At 40.0% G+C, this 24,832-nt stretch overlaps 1 protein-coding gene across 6 annotated transcripts in view; it reads left to right on the forward strand.

The window, feature by feature from the left end:
* Window positions 1-6,820: 6,820 nt before the first annotated feature.
* The window catches only part of SORBS1 (sorbin and SH3 domain containing 1), a 157,790-nt gene continuing 139,778 nt past the window's right edge, over window positions 6,821-24,832 (forward strand). For 4 of the 6 annotated variants that reach the window (XM_071438933.1, XM_071438934.1, XM_071438932.1 and 1 more), the window contains exon 1: window positions 6,821-6,924. The gene's annotated coding sequence lies outside the window, so the exon portion shown is untranslated. Of the gene's footprint in view, window positions 6,925-7,676; window positions 7,770-24,832 lie in introns of all 6 variants that reach the window. The other 2 variants (XM_071438935.1, XM_071438936.1) reach the window with 2 other exon arrangements.

Below are 24,832 nucleotides of genomic sequence, written 5' to 3' on the forward strand. Positions count from 1 at the left end.
AGAAATGTCAGAACTTTTCTAGACCTGCTCAGTTCAATTTGGTTTATAAATTAAAAATTAGGCTTAGGAAGATGTATTGTTATTTCATCCAAACCATTCAGCTCTAAGTAGTTCTACATTAAAGAAAAAACCATATAATTACCTGTGCTTTTGCTCTTCCATTTGTCTGTGTAAACTGTGAAATCTGTTTCTAATCCTACACTGTTTCAGCAATTTCACTTTTAATACCTGTTCCAAACAACACAGTGCACCTTCTCCTGAAGGTTTTTAATTTTTTAAAAATTTCTTCACTCTCCTTTTCTATGGTGGGTGGGGCAAGAATGGGCAGAAGAGGCCACTCAATTCTTTCATGAATGGAAGGGAAGAAAATGTCCTGAGAGAGAGGCTATTTCTGCTCTTTTAAGGTAGAAATAATAGCAAATCTTGAAAAGTGGGATTACAGAATAGGCATCCATTCTGAGGAGTATATTGTTACAGTCATGGACATTGTGCACTCCTAGTGATTGCTAAGCATTTTCCTCACTATTTACTTTTGAGACCTGGCACACTTTATGCATCTCATGGGTTATGTTTCCCTTTCCACCTAGCTAACAGTATTTTTCTACCTGTAGAGATAGAAGGGAAGTTTCTCTACTGCTGAAGCTTCTTGTTCCCTATATCAGATCTGATCCTTTTTTAGGATAGGATGTCCCTAAGATTAGAGATTAGAACTTATCAGTGAAAGTAAACATATGTTGAAAATTGTTCAAAACAAAACCTGAAATGTGCTTGGACTCTGTCCATACCCTTTTAATGTTGTTGTTTTTATTTACTCATAAACTTTCTAGTCTGATGTCAGTACTATTAATCACAACAAAAAGTTGAAGTAGCATTATAATGCTTTTTATTCTTTTTATTTTATATTAATGCTATTTATTGGAAGTATTCCAGGTTCATAAATTATTTCTATTTTTATGGAGAATCTTATTCTAAGCATTACCTATACCTTACCAAGGAACACAATGTTCCCAGCTGAAATGAGGAGCTGTGTTTAACTAGCAAAGATGGCTGTATGTTTTCTGTGTCAATGTGCACGTATGTAGTAACAGATGTGAATTGACCTGCATAGCCTGCCAAAGAATTGGTTATTGAAACCATTTAATGATTAATTAGGGCAAGCAGAAACATATGCCCACACACCCTATCACGACTGCACAGCAAGGCATTCCCTTTGAGGAAGCATGGATTTCTTGCACATATGGTCTGTAGTAGACCTAGACAAATCAAAACTTCCTTGGCTTTCTGTGTTAGGGACAGAGAGCATGTATGTGGGCACTGGTATGTGTGGCAGCTGCTGCTTGAATTGAAAGGGCTGGAAATACAGGCAATGCAAGAGAGTGGACAAGTTCTTTGTATGAGGCTGCATGCAGTAGTGGCAAAGCTGGAAACAGAGACAGGTCTCGGAATGATTTCATCTAAACATCCTCCTCTATACTACCCTGTCTACCAGACAGAGAGAAGAAATAGGCTGTGGTGGAAGGCAGAGAAAGAGAAGTCAAACTTTATCTCTGCTCAGAAAAAACCTGTCTTTGTTTGCAGAATTTGCTTGTTCTGTTACATTGTTCCCAGCAAGAGAAGTGTTAAAGCAGCATTCAGAGTCCTCATTCCTCCTGGGATTTGGAACATAACAGCAGATGCCAAGGTTACCTTTGTCCTGTCTTCCAGTGCGGCTCCAGTGCAGGCACAAACAGAATGCTGCTCTTCTTCCCTTTCTACTTTCAACACCAACAATAATCATGGTTTCTTACAATGATTCCATTTAAATTATAAAGAATGAAGGTAGGGGTACTGTCTAGTTTGTCTTTTGGGGACAAATGAAGACTGGTCACTGAGTTCAAATCTTTTTTTTTGTAAAAGATTTCCAGAAGCCAATGCTGTCGTGACCCCTCTCATACCAGGTGGGAGTTGGCAGCATTTACCACAACCAAGGTTGAAAACCTGGACACAAAATCCCTGAGCTGTTCAAGATCACCTCATAGCTGAACCTTCCCACACTGTAGTTTCTTTGCTTTCCTTGTTTGTCTGTGCCAAGTTGGTGTAAATGACCATAATCCTGGTTTAATAATTTGTAGTAATTCTGATGCAAAAAAAGGCAATGCTGCCTAGTGGGTAGATGATGAAATTAGGACTAAGAAAATAAGAGATGAGGTCTCTAATATGAGGGGTGATTATGGTCAGATTGCCATTCTCTGCCTCAGTTTTCTCCTTCTGTAAATCGGAGGCAATTTGTTCACTTTGTGTTTGCCCTGCATGGATATGAATGGTAGTCTGTGATATAAATAAGCTGGATTCTGGTTTTTCATTTTTAATCTCTATTTTTAACCCTCATCCTTGACAGCTTTGTACTTTGTGCCATCATTTTCACTCTGCACTTTTCATACGAGACTAAATGGGAGAGGACTCTCTCCTTGATGGCAGCTCACCTGCAGTAGCCAAGATACAATGTTGACAGAAAAAGCGGGGAGGTGAAGTTCCAGACCGCTCATTTTGGCAGATGACAGCAGAAATAAATGTGTCTCACTTTTGCCCTATTATTTACTCAAGCAGAAAACAAAACAATAGAGATGGGAAAAGATCTGAAAGAGCTGTCACAGACCAAGTGCACCATGCCAATAATTTGAAGGATTAAGGACTCCAAGCTGTATGTCCTGACACAATAGCTAGGGCCATCCTGTTCACTGGGTTCATGGATTAGAGGGATGTTTCATATGATTCTGGTTTTCTTTTCAACTCTGGTTGAACAAACATAGCCTGTGTGCTTGCAAATCCCTTGTTAGCAATGCAAAAGGTCAATACAATTTCCCTTTCACTACACTCTATGATTTTGCCTTTGGAAAATGTTGCAGTTGGTCTGTCTGGATGCCTTCACAGAATCAGCATGACTTTGTGTCTGGTTTAAATGGTGTGATGAAGAATGGTGGGAAGCCCAGAGAAGGGGCCTGGAGTCAGTATACCTGTGTTGAGTTGGAGACACTGGGACACTACCTGAGACACACTTGATTTTCTTGTTTAAGCTGCTGTCTTACGAAGTAGAGTAGTTCAACTGCAAAGTGCACTTTTGTTCAGGCTATGGCTATGGAAATGGCAGGATTTGGGATCAGTGATGTCACGGATTTTATTTTAAAGACTTCTCCATTTTACAAATAAAAAGGTGTTGTTGCTTTAGTGCTGTGGAAAGTTTATCTTGGCTTGAGTCAAGTAGGGATTTTTCTTCTTTTCACATCATTGCCAGCAGGCTGTTAAGAAGCTGTCCCATTGAGTTCCTGTGCCACCTCAGGTAGGAGATTGCCATTCTGGCATAAAATATGTGCCTCCTTTAACATAATCTAGAGGAACAATTTAGGAATTTCCTGGTCAATGAGATAAATTCTCAAATCAGCAAAGATGATCACAGAAGTCCCACAAACTTCAGTAAGTGAGGAGTATTTGTGCCTGTGTACTTATTACCTATGAGCATTTGTCACTAAGAATCTAAAAAGTTTGTGAAGTACAGAAAAATTTCACAAGAGGTATCACAGCTCCTGGGATGGCATGTGGACTCAAATACTCCCTGTCTAATGAAGGGTCACTTCTCTTTCAACCTCACAGCTCAAAATGTCCATGGGAAGGGATGGGGGTGGAGAGCAAATGTGCAGTGTAGCCAAAGTCTTAGTACTAAGAAGGATTCAGATATATGTTTGAGTGCTTTTTGTCTGTGTTGCCCCATAATCCATTTATCTCTGTTTTCTCTTACCAGTTTTTAGCCATTACATTTATCTTGTTTCAGTGAGGGTACTTAGATTAGCATTAAAATTCCAATGCACCTGCGTCACGTCAGAGTTTTAAGTGTGATGCAGTCTTTGTATGTGCACACAGGACAAGGCCCTTAGAGGGAGAGATGCCTGTCAAATGGCAATACTGTGAAGGCTGTCAGTTGCTCTTATGGGCCTCTACCTGAAGTATCAGCACTGCTAGTTTCCTCCTGGTACTTGTCCCTGAGAGACACTGTTCAAGAGAAAAATAGGGTTCAGTCCTTGCTCTGGGGCAGTTTGCCTAGGATGCAGTAGCAGTGGGGGACATTCATTCATTCAACCTGAGATGTCTCTGCATTGGATTCAGAGCATGAACTTTGTGATGGAAGATTTGCTCCGTCTGGTAACATAGCTCTTTGCAAGAAGGGCTGAGTTCACTTCCTTGTGAAGCCATTGGCCCTACCACACACTTTAGGCTCTTGTGTTCACATGTCATCTTAGACTGACTGCTGTTATTAGTTTGGCTGCTAGTAAGATAACAGTCCATTACATGCTTTTTTAAATACAGCCTGGACACAAGCAGGAAGGCAGACTTCCTGCTTTTGAGAGGAGCAGGAAGATGGGGCAGTTCAGGGGACAAATGTTTGGTATTTACAAAATGCATAGCAGATGGGTAGCTGTAAAGTCACCTGCTGACAGCAGTGAGGTACAAAGCCCTCTTGTGTTTCAGAGGAAATGCTTGTTTCTCACAGATAGCCAAAGTAAGGTTTTAAGGGTTTTTATCTGCCTCAGCTACATGGGGCAGACTTGGGGTTTGAGCATATTTTGAAAAATATCTGCTCTTATTTAGGTGAATTTTCAGAAATGTCCAAAAGCTTTTGAAAACTGGATATGTGTAAGTGTGCTTTCACTTAAAATCATCATTTCTCCATGGTTTGACTTGCTTTTGCCTGCTGGTCTGGGTGGGACTAGTGTGGTGGCCATGCCAGTGCTGAGGTTTTGACAGACCCGACTCCTCTGTTGCCAGCAGAAAAGACCTACATTGCTGCATTCCTTGTGATCTTGTGTATGCATTTTTACTGTTTCACAGTGTCCATAAGCAACTGTATAATCTAAGGATAGTGAGAGTGGTATTTCAACAGTGCAGATAAAAAATACAGTCCAGAACTTTGTGTATTGAGAAGCACTAATGCATTAGAGAGGCAAAACCAGGTTTACTTTGTGCTTCTGGTAGATCTCTCTGAAGAATCAACCTATCCTGCAAAGCAGCTTTCTGCCTCCCTCACATAAAAACCTGGAACAGAATAGCTCTTCTAGATTGGTGGCTTGACATTCCTGGGTTCAGAGATGAACCAGTGAGTCTCCAGTCTAATAAAAGGTATTTGAACTGGCTTTTAGAAGCACTGCTCGGGAGCAGAGAGAGGCTTGTAGACCCTGAAAAGATCTGGAGAGAACAAGGTTACAATGTTTAACTATCTCTCTACCTATATTGCTCCTGGCTTCTCCCTCTGTTGCATGGAGATGTACATATAGACTTGCAAACATTTGGCATTTCAGTAAACTTCTAAATTAAAAAAGAACATTTCAGCTATTAGGTTAATCCCAGGCCTTGTTTTCAATTATTCTCACAGATGGCTTTTCTTATGATGGGATGTTTTGGGGGCGGGAATACCAATGAATAAAATGTCGGGTTTTTTTCTTCTTGATGCTATTAAGCCTGGCTAACATGAGGTTTTGTGCCTAAATGGGTTCAATGGCTTTGGCAGGATGCCACAAATTTTATCACCCTTCTCTCCATCGGATGAAAGAGAAACAGACATCTATTTTCACTAGCTGGATCACTGTCTGGATTTCAGATTTGAGATTTCCCGGCTGTCCATTCTGCTCTGAGATGATGGTCACGTTCCTCTCTCCTGGGGATTTCAAGAAGCAGAGGGCTGCTCAGGATCATCACGGCAAACTTCCTGTCCTCGTCTGGAAGGCAGCTAGCCTGCCTTTTGTATTTATTCATCTCTCTAAAATGAAGGAGATTACTCCAGCTGCCCTTGAGAGGTTAGTGTGCTTTTAGAAGGGAGCAAAGTTTAGGGTTTAACTTCCTTTGTATCCGTCTGGCCATTGAAAACAAAACGTGTTTGATCTTTTCTCAAACAAATTTACAGATTGAGATCTAATTAGTTTATTTTGGCAATTGGTTTGAATTATTTGGTGATGTTTTGATTCATGCATAGTATTCAAGAAAAGACAAACCACATTCTTATGGCTGTCAGTATATTAAAATCAGCAGGAACTTTGAAGGTGAAAAAGAAGAAAAACACAATGATAACATCTGAATATTAAAAAGGTCCACATGATGTGCCATGTTAGCCTGAGAAGGATGAAATTCCCTGCGTGTCCATGGTGTTTCTTCCTTACACAGAGGCAGCACAGTCAGGCCATCTGTGGATTGATACCTTCACGTGTTTTGTTGTATGCTCTTGAGTCTGGACTGCCTTTCTTCCACTTTTGTGGAGTACCCAAGCTGATCTGGGAGTTGTGCCCTAAGCATTAATGAAACCAAAATAGTAATACTAATAGTAATATTAATCCGGTGAAAAGCAGTGTGAATGAGACAGGGATTTCCCCTTTCCTCTATTTGATCTTTTTTCCTCAGATGGAGCATTTAGTGATTTACCAGAGACCTCTTCCCCCTTCCTTCGTCTCTTCCTCCCCATTCTTCAGTGACTTGTGTTACACACAATCGAGACACCGATGGCTGCACTGAGCGCCCCTTGCTCAGCCGTGTGCCCACCCGCACCGGGACGCGGCTTCCCCCGCGCTCAGTCCTCGGCCAGTTCCACTCCCCAGGGGCCAGCAGCGCCCGATACGCGCAACAGGTCGGGCAGGGCCCTCCGCGCCCCCGTTCCCGGGCTGCTCCCGCCTTCCTCCGCTCCGGCCTGGGCTCGCTTTCCCGGCTGGGAAGCGCAGGCCCTCTTTGCTCCGGGTTCCCGGCAGGGGCTCGCTCCGTGCCGGCGCCGAGCGGGTGGTTCCCGCGCCGCTGCCGCCGGGCGGGCGGGGGGCGGTGCCCATCGCGGCCGCCGCCTGCCGGGGAGCCGCGGCTCGGCGCGGCTGCGGCGTCCCGTCCGGGCGGGCACGGAGGCTGCCGTGCCGCTCCGAGGTAAGCTCCTCTGCGCGGGGAACTTTGCGGGTCGGCCGGGGCTTTCGTAGCTATGGCAGCTGGTCATTGCCCTCCGTCTGCAGTGGAAATCGCCTTGGCTCCATTTTATTCTTCAGATTATTTATACCCATAAGGACTAGTCGTTCTTTAAAGGGCCATCATGCTATGGGATATTAGCGCCTCTCTTCCTAGTATCCAGAGACGGTGTCGATGTTACACCACATATTTTTTTCGAGCCTTTACTCAAGCCTCATTATTTGCAGGTAGAATAGATTGCAGATGCAGAGAAGTAGGTTTGGGAATGAGCTTCTCGTGCTTGTAAATAGAGGTGCTGTATTTCTGTTAGGGGGAAGGGAGAGCAGATTACAACGTTGCTTTTAAAATGAGAGGGAATGCGCACGGGCATTTTTTTGTATACCTTCGGACTCAGCAAACTGAGTGAATCTGGTGCGGGCAGTGTGTGTCTACTCGTCCCGAGAGGGCTAAAGCCAGGATGTATGCATTACGGTTGTTCATTCATCAGCGGCTGCAGATAATGCAATTACCAAGTCAGCGGCGCATGGATGCTGCCCTGCGTGCGACATGCTGAGAATACTGTACTTTAGGAAGCCAACACTTGCTGTAGTTTGGATAAAAACAGAAGCTGGGAATGGCAGGGTATGAAACCGTTGTGTCTTTGAGTGGAAAAGAGGCTACTGGTTGGTCTCACTCTATTGTTTCTGAAGATTTGTATTTTGTGTGCTTCTCTGCAGAGGTGTAAATACCTTTTGCAAGCAGTTCATAAGGAATTCAGGAGTGAAAAATAATTGGCAACAGCTTCAGGTATCACCAGTGCCTCATGAATGGTAGGTGGTTTAAATGTCTGAGAATATGCAGAGGTTTTTGGTCAAATCCTGCCAGAGAAAGGGCTTCATTTAGCTCTCAGTTTTTTATTTACAGATCAGATTCTGCATCTGGGGTATGGCTACCTCAATCGTGAGGTGTCTTGGAAGAGAAGGAGAAAAAAATCACCAGCATGATTGCCATGGACACAACAATTCCTTATTTATTTATTAGGCTATTAGGGTAATGAAGAAAAGCCATGCCTGCCCTGCTGTGCAGATCTCATTTCAGCAAAACTGCCTGGGCTCCTGCTGTTACCCTTGTTTGATTTTTAACCAGTAAGTGGCCTACACTCGTGTCAGTGCTGTGGTTGTTACTCCTTTATGTATGGGTTCAATAAAGGAGCTTCCAGATCAAGGGCACCTGAGTGGAATCCAGATGGTTGATAGAGGGATTTGTTCTAAGTAGAATCTTTTCTTCACTCTTCTGCCCAAAGAGCAGTGTTTCCTTACTTGTAGTTGTTGCTTTTATATTCTGCGTGGTATTGCTATTATTGCTGCTGCTTTGCATAAATATTTGGTATATTAGTATTTCATTTTATTGATTATGCCACTTGAAGATGGTTCTCTCTTGTATGTCTTGATACCTTGGCATAAAAAGACATCTGTCCCAAATGCTTCTCTCTCTAAGACATGAGACGAGACAAGGCAAGGGCTGGTTTAACTTGCACAAGGTTAGTGACTGATTGGTACCTCTTGGCTTCTAAAGGCTGGACCACTTTGGTTCTGCTGCATGGGTAGACATACCAAAAACATGTATGTATCACATTTGAATGTCCCTAATGAATCCCATTTCCTTTTCTTTTGCACTCCCCTTTTCTTCCATAGGCGTACTTATTATCTTTAAATACAAATAGTTATTTTTAAAGATAATCCTGTTCTGTAAAGCCAATATCAATTCATAATGATATATATAAAGTAGTGATATTTATAGAGTTAAAACACAGGAGGTGTTCCTTTTTTGGAATACATCAGATATTTTGTATACAGACAGAGAAACGCACATACACACAAGCTCACACCTAAGGTGCTTAGAAGAAGAAAGAAACAGTGCTTAGTAAATTTCACATGCCCAGGAGGCTAATCTAAAAGTCAGGAAGCTAAGAATTATGTGCTCCATGTGAGTATTATTAGCAGCTTCCTTTTTCTTTGATACATAAGTGATTCAAAGGGTACAAATGTAAGGGTTCCTCCAAAGGATGGTCATGTGATAAACAGGTCTCTTCTTGTGTTTTCTGTTTGTAGGGGAGGGAAAATATTTGGAGTAGGGGGAAAGGAGAACTTGGAGAAACTTTGAAGCATTCTGCAAATGTTGAATTACAAGTTTACTGCTTTTGCAAAGGTTGAATCTGGGGGAAAACCAGGAATGTTAAACCTTTGTGAAAATTACACATTGTATTTTGAAGAGTGTGCTGTGTTTGTGGGTGCAGTGTGTGTGCGCGCACACTCGTGTCACTATTGAGACATGGCAGCAGATGTTCACAGAATTTGCACATACTGTTGTGTTACTGTATACAATGTGCTAATTAATTGATGAACCTACTACAGACTGCTTTGTCACAATGGTGTTCTGCAGTAGAGAGCTACACTGGTTCATTCTCTGTTCCTCCATGTTTCTTTGGTGTTATTTTTAAGTTTTTTGTATCTTGACATTGCTAAATGCCCCTTTGGTCTTATGACAGCACAGTGCAGATGGGGAGACCACAACAGTGTCCTTTGCTGGTTCTGTTTGCTTTAAGCAAAAACTATAATATATATCTCCTAAGATGGATGAACAATTGTGAATGTTTTCTCTCTCTGCTGAGTCCTTTGCAAGTAGCCACAGAGGTTCTGTTGGTCTGATTCTGAAGTCTTCAATCTCTTCCATAATCCCATTATCTGCTGTGGTGCTATATATGTGAATGAGCATTAAGGAATTAGGTTGTACAGTGTGTGTTGTTTGTGGTGCAGGTGCAAGTTAAGACAGGGTCAGCACTTTCATTGATTAGTGTAATTTATATTAGAGCAGAGATTACCTATAGGATTAATGAAACTGCTGTGCCTTTAAGAACAGACAAGTTTTCAGCTGAGAAGCTTGCTTTTTTTTTTTTTTTTTTTTTTTTTTTTTTTTTTTTTTTTTTTTTTTTTTTGGTGTGTGTGTGTGAGATATTTGATTTGGATTTATTCAGCATTGGGAAATGCGCTGGCAGCATGGATAAAGTTCAGTGTTCTTTGGTTCTTTGAAAATTGTTTTTACTTCAGACCTTTGAAGTTCTCAGTCATGGGTAGGTTGTTTTAGTCTTTACTTTTATTGTGTAAAAGACTATGCTAGGGCTTTTACTTGCTGCTTAGGATCTCTGAAGTAGGAATATAAAAGCCTAGGTTTTCAACAATGTTGGATACCCAGATGCTTTCCTTCACTTTTTCCTTTTCCTTGGGTGACTGATACTTAGTCTGTATATCTAAATAAGGCTTTATGAACCTGACCTAAGCCTTTAGTATGATTTCAGCTTCCTTTGCAGACTGTATTGTGACCGTTCTGCTTATTACAGTATAAGCAGGTTTTGGGCTCAGTATTTGGATCAGTTATAGGACAGGCCATGGGAAGTGATACTGTCATGTCTTCACACTCAGCCAAGAGAATGCTTACCCAAGCATGACAGTAAAGGCAAGTGTGCTACTGTAGGTGTCTTTCAAAGAAGGTGTCATACTGATGCCATACGTGCTTGGGTTCCCAGCACTTCTGAATTCTTTTTGCATGAAAATTGATTCATGCCAAACTGCTTGGGCAGTGGTGGTCAGACACTTTGTGATAACTCTGCCAACTAGATACAGTCATGCCTCACTCTCATTAGGGTTGCTAAAACAGACACTACGTGCTATCACAGACAGAAATACTATTTAAATACTGGGAGAAATAGCACTTCTGTATATCCTTTTTCATGGCTTCACTAAGATATAATGAAGCATGATTAAGTAATTTTGGATTCTTGCATCATGGATACTGTTCATTGGAATGTGTTTAGGAAAACAAATACTATTAGATGAGAATAATGAGGTAGAAAAACTGGTTTGTAATGTGCTTCTCAGATCAGACACTTTGTATTGGAATTTGGGTGTGTAAATGCCCATATGTCAGTTGGTATTTTATTCTTTCTCACTTTCTTTATATCTTGACATCTATCTAATGCGTACAATGTAAGCCTAGGTGTTTGGATTTCTTACCTATTCAGAGTAAGAGGAGATGATCTAGATTGATTTTTGGGCAAGTTGCTTCCATATCCTGTATGAAGTCTCTCTAGCCACAGAATTACAGTGTAGCACTAAGTCTGTTTCTTATCTACAAATGTGAGCATAGCAGGCAACTCTGCTATCACTTTCCAGTTGAAGGAAATGAGATGTGGAGAGGTAAAGCAATTTCTAAAAAAATTTATCTTTTATATCCATAGCCAGTCTTGTAACAGTTTATTGATGTTTTCCCTCTTCATAAACAATAAAAACTTTGAAGTGAGTGACCTTATCTTAGAAAGCAAACTGTTGCTAAAATTATTCTTTGCTAGGAAAACTTCTGAAATAATTCTACTTCCTCTTACACTGAGAAGTAAGAGAAGAGTATTTGGTGCTGTAACAGCTGAGGCTTTTCAATGCCTCCAGCAAAATGGGTAGACAGGAAATGGCAGCATGCAGGAAAATGCAGTTTGTCTACAGAATCGATTTATAGCTATAATGGTCTTTCAAAGAATCAATTATTTGCACATAATCACAATATGAATGAAGTCTGCCCCAAGACCAGAAGGCTATTCTGGTTTTGAATAAACACTGCAACCCTCATTCACATAAGTAACAGAAGTTATATTTTTCTTAGAGCAGAATGAACATAATTAGAATGAAGGTGACAGTTTGGAAAAAGAGACTGATACCAGAATATGAGTTCATTTTCTTTTTTTTCTATGTTGGTATCGATTCTATAATTTAAGAGTCAGAAGTAGTGGTTGATGAGTTATTATGATGAGCTTTGTGAATTTGCTACCACTTTCCAGTGTCTGCAGTGTTGCCATTACAAGAGACATACCAGTGGTGCCAGAAGGCCAAGTCTAATGGTCCTTGGAATCAAATGCCTTTTTATAATCACAGGCATGGTTTTTCCAAGTTAGGCAAGGCGAGTTAGGCATGTGCAGCCATAAGGGAGAAAGGCCAGATTTAGGGCCTGTGCACTTGAGCTTTTGCCCAGCTACGTGTGAGGTAGTAGTAGCACTCACTTTGATCAAGACCACAGTTTAGAGAAGCTAAGAAAAAGCAATGAGTCCTGCATCAGCACAGAATCTTGTTTGACATAATCTGGAGTTATAGCAGGTGTTATCTTAAAAATATTCATATCAATCCATCTGAAATTTGTACAGCATTTATGGTAGGTAAGGATATAATTTAAAAAAACCAGTCTAGGTAAATTAATAGATATTTATCCTTTTGTCATTGGTGTTACTTAAGCAAGAAAGAGTACAAGATTGAACTAGGTCTGTTTCCTGCTCTGTTTATTCTATTGTGATGTGCTCTGACTGAGCTCTTTAAGTACTGGGAAAAACTGTTCAAGTAAGACATGTCTTTGCAGTGGTGGTACTTGTAACTTCCTTCTGTTGGTCAATTTTGTAGAATTTTATGGAATGAAGTGTTGGTTTTATAAATGGTTGCTTTTCTGAAAACTTGGCTGAAATTTATTTGCCTATGAAGTACCTCTAATCCTTATGGAAAGCCCCTTATGTTTTGGGGACAAGCCAGTCACAAAATATAAGCTGTACTGAGAGAGTTGCCAGTCATACAGCACTGAGCTCCACAGACACTTGTTGGATATTAAAGTGTGGTTGGCAGTTTTTTGCTTAACTCTGAATTGAGTTTTGTATGGTCATGACAGGAGGCAGACCAGTGCTTGGCAGGGGAGAAGACCCCAGGAAGATTGGGTGACCTGTTGGTGTCTATGTTGTGCCTTGGAGGATGACCCAGATCCTACATACTGGGTAATGCACCTGGGGTCTGACTTCATCCTGCTTCTAGCAAAAAGTCTGAACTGAGTGGGAGTTGAAGCTGCCTAAAAAGGCTTGAGTCCTTGCAGCAGATACTGTAAGACTGTGGGCTATTTTCAGATGATTCCCACCTCATCTTGCCTCATCTGAAATTGTCACTGCAAGCATAGAATACTTGACTAGAGGCTGTACTGTGGAGAGTCTCCTCACTGTGCTGGCCGTTTCTAAGCTTTTTCTCTGGCAATGCCAGCAGAGTCACTGAATGCTCATCCTGAGGTTATTTCCAGGAGGTGAATGCAGTGCTCCACGCAGTTGTGAGGATACAATCTCTGTCTCCAGAAGCCTTAGCGAAGCTCTTTGTGTGGAATTCCCTCCGTCATGTAGTGTGAAAGATATGGCACGTGGCATTCAGTGATGTATCAATTTCGAATTACCAGTCATGTCTTTTGTTGCAAAAAAATTGCAATGAATTTCTGTTCACTGCCCTGTTCCAGTATAATGTGTTTCAAGAAGATATCTTCCCACAAACCTGTTGGGCACAACTCTACAAAATCAGAAAAGAATATATCACATACACAAACATGTTGGGGGGCAGGTAAAAGCTATATATGCCCCAGAGCTACAGCTTCCAGAAAAAATCATTAGATATTGCAGTTTCTCTTGATGCAGTGTGACATTTGAGGAGTGAGAAATAGTACTCCTATTACACATTTTAATAGGTGACTAGATATTTAGTTTTGTTTCTTGTCTTGAAAAGTCTGTTTGAGCTGTCAGTACAACTAGACTGAAAGCTTTTAGGCTGATTAATTTTTGGAACAGCCCACTAAATATTTAACATGCTTTAATTTTTTAATCCTATCTCTATACACTTTTCTTCAAAGAGATTACGATATGAGAGGAAGCCTTAGTATAATATGTGTTAAGAATTTATATAACTTCCTATAAAAGACTGACAAGTGCAAAGGTTGTGTAAGTATTCATTTTCTCACTCTATGCTTCAGTTTCTTCTCTCTTTCTCTATTGTACGTCTCTGAATCTTTCAGTTGGGTGAGTAACCAAATAACTGTTTCTTTTTTGAGAACTTATATGTCCAGCAGATGTGAGCTTTCTTCATGTAAGATGATATGTGAATGTACAATAAATGCAAATCCATGTGGCAGAAAGTTAACTTTCTAGAAGATAGGATATACCAAGCAACAGTACTGTTATAAGTCTGGAATAGACACACAGTCATGAAGAGCACGTGGTTTGTGTCCTACCTTGCCATATTATTGGGCACCATCTCTTAGCGCATCTGTGAGTTTTGAGTCTTTACAGCCAACTATACAAATGTACAAAAAAATCATAGAATCTGAGACTCCAAACCTGGAAATCACATTTCCTCAGACACTGAAGACACTGGATTTGAATTTAAAACTTGTGAAAGGCAAGAAAATACTTCACTTGCTATTCTAACATCTAGGTGTTTCCAAGATCTGTACAAATGGTGTTGTGATTCTCCTAAAAGTGGTGCTTAATTACACATATGGTAGTGCACATATGTGTACACAAACAATGTATTATCGTTCTGGACTGTTTTACTGCCTGGATTCAAAGAGCACTGGCACCAGCTAAGATCAAAGTCCTCATAAGAATAGGCTTGTGCAAATACACCAGAGACAGCTTTTGGACTAAGCCAGTAGGAAGGCTGGGATAGGAAAGACTGGGAGAAGGATGAAAAGACAATGGGGCATAGTGCTGCTGACATGGACTCTTGCCTGAGGAATGACACTAGGCCTGGGGGGCACCACCTTTTCCTTTCCTTTGTAGTTTGGCTTTGGTCTGTGATCTGGCATTACTGGGGAGTTTGTGTACTTGGTAGTGAGTCCTTTCCTGCCTCAGACAGGTATGAGGTAGCAGAAAAACCTAGCAGAAAAAACCTCACAGACATTCTAATCTCTCTTTTCTAGCAGTTCACATTGTTTTGTGAGATTTCCTTTCTGAGGACTTTCATAAGTAATACACTGCTTATTCAGTTGTGAGATATGTTATCCATAAACAAATCCTGAAAGTACTGGAAAGAAAAGAAACTTCACAATGGCTTCACAGAGGGATTGCTGTTTTACTGGCTGTTTACTGGATTGCTGTTTATGACATACTCATGACAGAACAGATCTTCAAGCCTGGGTATACTTATTAACAGTAAGCTTTTAATGAAAGGGTTCTTAAAATATGTATAATTTATTGCTTTTAGTTTGCTACATGGTCTATAGAACGCTATTCTAAAAATACCTATGTTTTAATCACAAGGCTGTGCTTGTTTTCTTAAAAATAATTTCTACTTAAAAAAAGGAAACAAAACCCTCAGAGACCATTTCCTATTACAATTTCTGAGTCACTGCACCCCATTGTATAATAAATTAATATGAATAGGGTAAATGACTGGCCATCAGTCTTTGTGTTTATGGTGTTGAATGAGTGATTATTAGACTTAAACCATGTTACTCGTTTTATTTCTAATTAGCTGAGAGATATGATGTATCTTTACATGATTGTTGTGATCTTTTATAAAAAAAACTAGTCGGTATCTGTATTGGTGCTAAAACCAAACAGTAAGAACTCCAAGAGAAAGGGTTTATCAAGCAAGTAGACCAGATGGAGATCACTGGGTTAGCAGCCATGGAGAGACAGAAGGGAGTACTGTTACTTAGCTCTGAAGGGTGGAAAGTGGTATGGACTTAGCAGCCAGACATTCCATATAAAATCACTCTGTTCAATGCAGGAAATGAATGAGGCAGAGGTGTTCCTTCTCCCTACAGCTGGCTTTAACTCATGGCACTCCTGCCAATAAGTCTTTTTCCTCAATGTACATATTTTGTGTGCCTGTTTCTCTTTGGGTGGAATTTTGATTAAAAACAATCCAGGTTTCTTGTTTTGCAATCAGTTTTCTGGCAAGAGTAGAAGCACCTCAGCATCTCACCTCACCTTCTTCAGCTTTTCCCTCGGGAGAGGGTTTTACAGAGTCCTAATGTGTGCATTTGTAAGATTGGGAGATAGCATCTGGAGAATCACCTGCTATGTTGTGAGGCCTGTTAAAGAGAGAGCAACAACAACAACAGCAATCCTTTGCCATCTCACAGCCTTCACTTTTGTTCTGCCCTGCTGTCTTGCATTGTTTTTTACTAGAACAAACAAGCTGTGAACAGCTCAGATGCGCGTTATTTGTGCCCAGTGAAACCCATCACGTTAGGCATGCGCTCATTGTGTTGATCTGAACAAATGTTCTGCTGCTGATACTGCCTCACTAGAGCTCAGACACTGGGTGAGCTGTGGTATTTTGTGACTCATGCTTCATCAAGCTGTAACTGTTAGCTGTTATTTAGCCTTTACCAGTGCAAGGGATTTAATATCTGATCCAAACTTATTGGACTTGATGGAAACAATCTCTCATTGCCTTCAATCAGCTAGATTCATCCACAAGGATTTTGGGCTGAGTTGTCAGGATAGCATGTTAAATGATTTCTCCCTTTTGATTTTTAAATTTCAGTACATTGGTCTGGAATTAATAGAGAGTGAGAGAGACTGTGGAAATACTGCAATGGCATTGTTGTTGCTTTTGAGCAACATTTGAGGCTCAGTGGATGGTGTAGGCCATTACTGCCATACCCTAGGTGACATGTTTCACAGGAGATGACAAAAACACCTCTTGTACACCACATTGTTGGGCCTGTGATTCTATCCACCACTGCAGAAATTCCCTGCTGTGAAGAGAAGATGTTTGCAATTTCCAGAGGTCAGCACAAGGGGAAGAGGTCAGCACAAGTTCCAGTCAGGAGTGGTTCAGTGTTCCCTGTATTTCTAGGGCTTGTATAGATTCATCAAAAAGAGTTGATAGAGTAGCTCTGGAGAGTGCCACAGATACCACCAGTTCACAGTCCAGTAAGAAAAGACGATGTGGGCATCTCTAGCTCTCCCTTCCAACACAGAAAATTTCTCACTCTTAATGTATTTAAATGACCATTTTAATTTCTTGTTGACACTGGAACTGTCACATTCTTTTTATTGAATGTGACATTTCTCCTCCTTTTCCTCAAACATTGCCTCTTTAGGTGAAGTACTGTGTTGCGTTGTTCGTTGTTTGTTTTTTGCTTTTAAAAATAATATAATCTAATTTGCAAAGTCTGGTATTCATAAAGGCTTCTAGTTCAGCCCTGTGAAATCCTGTGACTAATTCATCATATCTCCTTGTTCTATAATGGAAATTTACAAGCCTTTGGCTAAGATATATGATAGACATTTCATAGATAGTTTCATTTCTTTTACAGGAAAACTAAAATTTTATGATAAATTATTTCATGCCTATGAGAAGTTTTATGCTTCTATTAGTATTTTGCAGTACAGTAGCAGCACAAAGACCATGAGGTCTCCCACCTTTCTGGTGAAGATTGGAAAAGTCTACAGGCATTTCAGGCTGATTACAGGCTTTAAGACCCATGTGTTCAGGATGAAGGAGTACATTCCCTGATACATAAGCTAAAGCAAAATCACTGTTAGTGGATACTAACTCAGTGCTCAGCAATTGGATCCCATCCAGGTTATACAGTCATATAAGTCAATTTGGTGAAGCTTACGGAACTGAAATCTACTGTTGAATTAAAAAAAAAATCAAACATAATAATTGTATATAAACTCATGACCTTCAGAAATATCATGCTGCTTTTCTGGCAAATCAGCTATGATAAAAATTCAGTCACCTGGCAACAGAAGTAATTTGTCAGTCCTGAGTACAAGGACACCCCGAAGCCTCTGTTTGCCTAGTGGCATTGAGTGACAAGAAATCCTCACTACTTGAGCTGCTGGGTGTCACAGATCTCCTTGTCTTGGGTGACTCCTTCATCCTGAACTAGCCTTTGGTTGACAGTTAGCTCCTCAGACAGAGCTTAATCCTGTGAAAAGTCTGCTTTACGTGGCATCTTGCCAAGCCATGGTCTGTCCTTGTTTTAATTCAGATTTAATTAATCAATTCTGTTTCCAATGGCTTAATAAACTAAGGCCAAGTCTGAGAATGCAATTTATTTTGTAGTTGGAAAGGCTACTACTGAAATGAAGACCATTTTGCTTCAATAAGGAGCATTGGAATCACTGCTTTTCATTATTAAGGCTCTATTAGAAGTGAGTCATGTTACCTCCTCTTGTCATCATATACGTGCATAGGTACAGGTGATAATTCACCTTCTGCAAGCTGGTGACTGAGTAGAGGATAGATGTAGGGGAAAGTGTTTAACAGCAAGCTTCACTGAGCCTGTCTCAGCAGCAGTCCTTTCCTCCCTCCAGTGCTATATGCCCACGCTCTAGTTGACACATGCTTTGGAACAGGGCTCTCTGAAGCACCTGTCACGCCTCTTGATGCAGTGTCTGAAAGGGGAGGTTTCTATTTCCAGCTCTGTTACTGATATAGTGCAGGGTGACGTGTAAATTACACAACGTTCTTTTATGCTTCTACTCTCTCGTCTCCGAAGTGGCTGAAGGATCCAGCCCAGTCAGGGTAGCCTTCTACTGTGCAGTAGGAACCCTGGTTTATTTGTGCTAATGTCCAAGATGATTTTGGGACAGGAGAGGGATGTTCCGCCCACAGCTAACACGTGAACTTACGTGAAAACATGGATTCTGTGGGAAGCAATGCTGATGGCTCAGTGCAAGGCAGTCCCTGCTAGGTGCATGCTGACTGTGCTACCATCCACAGCAAGTGGCTGGTGAACTCATAAGAGATAATGGGAGCAAGAGATCTGGTTGTCTTAACACTTAGCATTTTGTAAGTGTAGAGAGCCATTAACTCTGGTAACTCCACTAATTTTGGATATGCCATAGAGTCACAGTTCCAAGCATCTGTCGTAATCTTCCCCAGAAGCATCTGTGCTCCCTGTAGTGAGTACAGGAACTTTCACCACGTGTGGTTTATGGGAGTGACTTTTGAGTCACTGTGAGTGGAAAGTACAATAGAACTGTAGACGCTATCTTTGTGGGAAAAAAAAGTCATTGCTGGAGTTGATTTAATCATCTTCCCTTAAGCTTCCATGCTAAATGCTGGAATTTTCTACATTTTGTTTTGTTTGGTCAGTGCTTTGTGTAAGTCTGCTAGTGACAAGGTTTTCAGAAGCAGTGTATGTATCTTTCTATTTTGCTTTCCCCTCTATGAAATGTTGAAATAAATACTTTTCTAGACACCGAGTGGTTGTGGGCCATATGTTCCTGTAAAAGTTATAATTTCCCACTGAGGTATTCTGTTTCCATTAAGTTGTTCTGTGTGTGTACTGTGTGCTATTAGGCACACTGACTTGAGGAACTGCGTTGTAACCCAGTTGGATACAGTGCTGATGCTGAGATCTGAACCCAAAGCATAGATCTAGTATTTGGAGCCTAACCTGATGCCAGATCTGAGTGCAAGTGAGAAAAATTTCTTTTTTAGTTGTATGCAACAGAGAGCATACCCAAAAAGTGTCCTGGTATGATTAAGGGTAGAAGACTTGTTTATGCTCACACAACAGTGCTAGCACAGGGAGACTCTGAGCCAAATGGACCATGTAATAGAGGAGCAGCTCTTCAATCACTAATCACACAATTCAATTCACTGTATACGCCAGCATTAAAATAACTGTTTATTCCCCCAACCATTCTATACCTCAGACACTCACTTTATATGTGAAGGTAAAGTTAACAAGTGTCATGGATCTTCCCAAGGTCCCTGATGGTTCCTATAGAAGAACCTCTGTTGCTTGAATTACAGACTGGATGATGCTGAATTCACTCAGTATACCACAGTATTCACATCCTTGGCTGTGAATTACATGTTCAAGCCCTCTTAAAATACTTACATAAGTTTACTCCTTTTTTGTTAGCACTGTTAACAATGCTAACATTGACCAACCAATGACTTAGAGGGTATTTGGGTCCATCAGTTTGCATCTAGCTCTTTTTCTCTTTTTTGTAAAGGCCAACTCCAGATCAATCAGGGACATGGATGTGGCAGAATTAGCTTTTGTTGTGACAGCTGGCCTAGCATGGATCACAGATGTGGGCTTAAGTTGAGAGAAGGACTGTGCACAAATTTCACTGCAACTATAAAAGTAAAGGTGGCCATTCTCCCTGCTGGGAGTTGGGCTCTTGTGCCTTGAGCTCCCAGGTGTGGACCAGGAGACCCTTGTGCTCTGTGCTGACCCAGCCAGAATAGGAGGGCATGGACAAGGAACAGCAGAATGATCAATTGTGCACCTTTCTTATTTCATCGTAGCCTTCTCTAGTTACTCTGAGCCATTAGTTATCCTACTCCATTTACTATAGAAAGCATCTACATGATTAGTCCTTGGTTAAGTTTTGGATGTCCAAATTAGGAAAGCTGGAAGCACAAAAGCAAAGGAGCACAAGGAAACAGAAAAATACTCTTAGCTAAAGGAAGAAGGGATTTAGCACGCGATCTCCTTTCAGCTGGATTCTTATGATCAGCTATTTTTCTGCCTTTGACTTAAAAATCCTTTTTAGATTTTTTTTTTTTTTAGTCCAAAGCAATTCTGTTTGTTATGCAAATCTTATAATAATTTCCCTTTCAGCCACTTTAATATTTAATAAGAAAATATAATTTTGGATCTAAAAATTGTGTGTATGATAGGCTTGCAGAGCAGCTGGCTACCTGCTAGATGTTTGTCCACTACCAGAGGGTTGTTAATTTCTATAACCCCCTGAAATTTAGGATGCACTAAATGTATGAAATATTTATTGTTCTTCTGGGGACTTCTGCAAGCTTTCATTAAGTAATCTATAAAAGATAAAAACTGCACTTGTGATTTATTATGCTTTTTTTCCTCCATTTTGTATAAAAAAAGGCCCAAAGCGTCCCTCTGTTTTCTACCTCTGGTTTTCTTCTAGAGAAAAGCATGTCAGTTTCCTTCGATTTTCCTTTTTTAAAAAAATAATTTCTTCCAGAGTATATATAGTATTGATGATCTGGTAGAAATATCTCTGGGTTATTATAAGAATGGAAGTTGGCTAACCGTCCAGGGAAGAAATATTTTTATTTTGATTGCTTAAAAGTTTAAAACAAACAAATAAAGTCTCCAAGTTTTTGAACACCTGAATAAATATTTGGGAGAAAAGTTGCTGTTTGCCAGAATATAACAGAAAGTAACAGCTTGTTCCGATAGATGGCTGAAGGAGCTTTATGTCTAAGACATCTAAGGAGACTACAGAATAAGAGAAGTGATATTTTAAATGAAAGGGGCAAGTGGTAAAAAAATTAAAAATCTGAACACCTCTCCCTCTCATTTTAAAGTTTTCAGGCTTTTGGGATTTAAAAAAGAAAAAAAAAAAGAGGACACAGAACCAAAAAGGTCATCTTTTATGTATTTTACCTTGGAAGTCTGTGTTATATATATTTAGACTGATAAGCAAGATAGAATTTATGGTAGTAAATATTGACTAATTTGTTGAACACATACTTTTGTATGAAATATAAAATGTGTTTAACGTACTTTTGTATGAAGAAAGAGCCAGGCAGCCACTGCTTGCTGGAGGTAAAAAGATCTCTGAGTTGCAACTTTTTTTCCCCTCACCAGTTGTACAGATATCTTCATAATTTCTGTTCCACAGAACATGAAGAAGTTTGGAAAACATCTTTTTTTGCTATTATTGATGATTAGTAATTACTCTGGCTTTAGGGAATGATTCCATTTCTTTCTGCCAGAGGATTTTGGTTTTTATCAGGTCCTAGTCAAGCCACTGTGCCTTGCTGTGTAAAACTTTGATAAAGGATTAGTGTTTATATGAGTGTATTGCTGGGGGCGATGCAGATGCATAGGGCTGAAGTGGAGGGAGGAGCTGAGAATGCTGCTAGGCACAATCTCTCTGGTAATACAGACCAGGATTGTCCTCCTTTTCTAGGAAATAAGGTAACTCATAAAGTCACACTCTGCCCTTCAGTTCCAGAGAGAAAACAAGCTAGAGTCCTGCTTCTGTCTTACTTAACTCTATGTATTTGGTTTGTACTGTGTTTGTAGGTATGTAATGTCTTCTGGGAACTGCTTCTCAATTACCTTAACACAGCTAGCCAATTTAATTGACTGATTCCCAGAGAAGCTTAGAGCAGTATAAAAATGAGATCTTTTTTCTTAAACTAATTTATAGAACAGAAAGCATTTTCCCTTAGATGTTTTTGGGGATTATAAAGTATTCTACTAGTGCGTTGTGATGGGCTGGTTTTTGGTTGATTTGTATGTCTATGTACTCAGTGCTCTGTAGGATAAATGCTAACTGTTCAAACTGGGAGAATTGTCATGAGTCCTCTGCTGCATTTGGAGTAGTTATTGAAGAGTATTGAAAATCATTATCTGCTTGTTAAAGAATTTGTGCTTTTGGAGCAAGAGCATGTGCCTGCTGTCCTTGCTGAAGAGCTGTGAATGACGTTCTTCTACCTATTGTGCCATTGGTGAAGCCACAGATAACTCAGGTGTTGTTTCCACAGTTAAGAACCTTGCGCAGTCTTAGTGCAATAAGGTGCTCCTTTGCACTAGCTGCACTAGGTGGTTTATAAATACTACATAAATACCATGGGGAACATGCCTCTCAAGTGCTGCTTTATGAGAGGGAGGAGAACAACCATGAGAAGACATTGAGGAGAATGCAAGAAGAGAAGAGGACACATACCAATCTTTACTGCCTCAGCTCTTCCTCACATTGTTGCTTCTATCTTTAGGAAATGGATGAGAGAGTGACACTTTTCCTGTACTGGTTTACACAATTCAGGCCTAAGTTCAGGCAAGATTAGAAGTAGAAGTTTGACCTGGATTTCAGCAAATTGCTCTCACTAGAGCTGCATTTCATTACTCCAGTGCAATCTTTCAGATCTGTGGTTCTGGTGAATCCTGACACTAAACTGGGGAAAGCAAACTTGCAAAGTTAGTATAAAGTGACTGTAATACCTTCTCTGTGTGAAATTCATCATGCCAGCATGCTGTGAAGGAAACTCTGTGGTGGGTACCATATTTTTGGGTGCTGTTAAGGCTGGTAACTGACTAGAAAGCTGTCTTTGTAGGTACTTCAAGATAGCCCAGAATTCCAGATCACTCTTTTTAAGAAGCACAGGAAGAAGAGTTTGGTGAGTTTAATTCAGTTGGTAGTTTTTGGCCTTAAGGGCCATTATCATCATGAATTTGAAGTGATCACTGAAGTGTATTTTCCATAGAGTACAGTGACTGTCCATTTTCTTTGACAGAAAATGCCTTTGCTTACTTTTAGCTCCTGCTTCAAGGAATCTGACTATTCTACATAGAAATTAAGTTTTGTTCTTTCTATTTCTGAGCCAACTCAGAGCAGCAAAAGCCCCATCCTTATGCCTGGACAGTTCACATACTGATCCTTGTCACTGAGTTTCTAATGCAAGTTCAGGTGTTGCTGCATGAAGCTCCCATGAAAATGCCTGCATGGAGCATGGAGAAGCTCAGTTGCAGTAATTACATCCCAGTAGCAGTGCTGCTGTAACTGTAATTACAATATGTAGTTAAGGTGATATGGAACTGTATTACTCACATGGGCCCTTTTTTTAATTAGAAATGTGTGATTCTATTTAAATTCTCAGGTGACCTAATCTAATATAGTCACTGATGCCTGCAACTGAGGCAGAAATGCCAATGTAGTCATAAAGGCCTTTACGCTTGGTTCACTGAACCTGACACCATTTCACTCTAACTTGTCTTTCAATCTAATCAGTCTGTACTAGAATTTAAATTCAGCATTTTTTAATATATTGTCATGGTTTCTGTCTGGAACATTAGACACTGGTCTTTTTATTTCCTCTGCCAAGCAGGATGATGGCAACCAGTAAAAGAGGTCAGTGACAATACAAGGTTGTTTAATGATAGACAAGAGCATCTCCGTAAATTCTGTGACTTTCATATGTTGATATCTCTATAGCTGATCCCTTCTCTCCTCCAAAACAGTGTCTGAGTGCTCTCAGAATTCGTTTTTGTTTTCCTTTTCTTTCATGAGTAAGGTTTGAACCCAGAATCTGGGCATCCTTTAAGATTTTATATATATATATATATATATATATATATATATATATATATATATGGTATTTTAAATTTGAGATAAAAATTGGATGGCTTAGGCTCAGATTTAAATTAGTCAATTAGTTATTGATACTCTTCAGACACTTAAAATTGTTTATGAAGTACTCCAGATGATTAAGTATGAACTCTTCTCTTCTTTTCAACCTCCTCCTTTCCTTTCCTGCTTAGAAAAGGAAAAATGAAGATTTATTTTCATTACAATAATGAGGTGTCCCATTGCAGGATTATAGTTTCTCTGGAAAACCACAGAAGGAATTTTGAGAGGGAAGCATTAAAATGGGATTTCTAAAAGTTCTGAACCAAACAGGAAAAAATGAAATATAATAAAGATTCAAATTGTCTAATATATGAGGTTATCTGAAAAACAAAGGAAAACATTGATTAAAACAAAATTCTTGAGTTGAGAAAGGCAGCTGCCCCGATTTGTGAATGTTTAGCCATAGCCCTAGTTTCAAAGTGGTCATGTAAACTCAGCTTTTATTGCATAAAGATTCTAAGATAGCCAAATTCTGCAAATTGAAGCCCAGAATACTTGTGCCACAAAAACCTTAATTCAGAGCTCATTGTTGCAACTCTTGTATCTCTAATGAGCTATAGCACAAGTCCTAAAAGCAAGTAGTTCTCTGTGTGGCTGTTATGAGACACAAAAATCATCCATTAAAGTTGTCCTATGATAATGATAAAAATATGTGTCAGACCCAGGCTGGTCAGGACCTGCAATTGTAATTTCTATATCCAAATGTTCTGTGTGAAATTTCTCCTTTAAACTATTACAGTTGTATTTCCTCATCCATGGGCCTAGAGTCAAAATTCCCTGCTTCTGTAATTCTTTGTTGGCAGTGCTGCTATTCTGAAATTTTATCTGAAGTAATACTTAGCAACTCTTTCTTGCTGGTTTTGCTATTGTCCTGGCTAAATGTAGGCATTCTGTTTT

The sequence above is a fragment of the Agelaius tricolor genome, unplaced genomic scaffold (genome assembly GCF_023055355.1).
Source record: "Agelaius tricolor isolate 1412-34295 unplaced genomic scaffold, bAgeTri1.0.p SCAF_13, whole genome shotgun sequence".
Lineage (NCBI taxonomy): Eukaryota > Metazoa > Chordata > Aves > Passeriformes > Icteridae > Agelaius > Agelaius tricolor.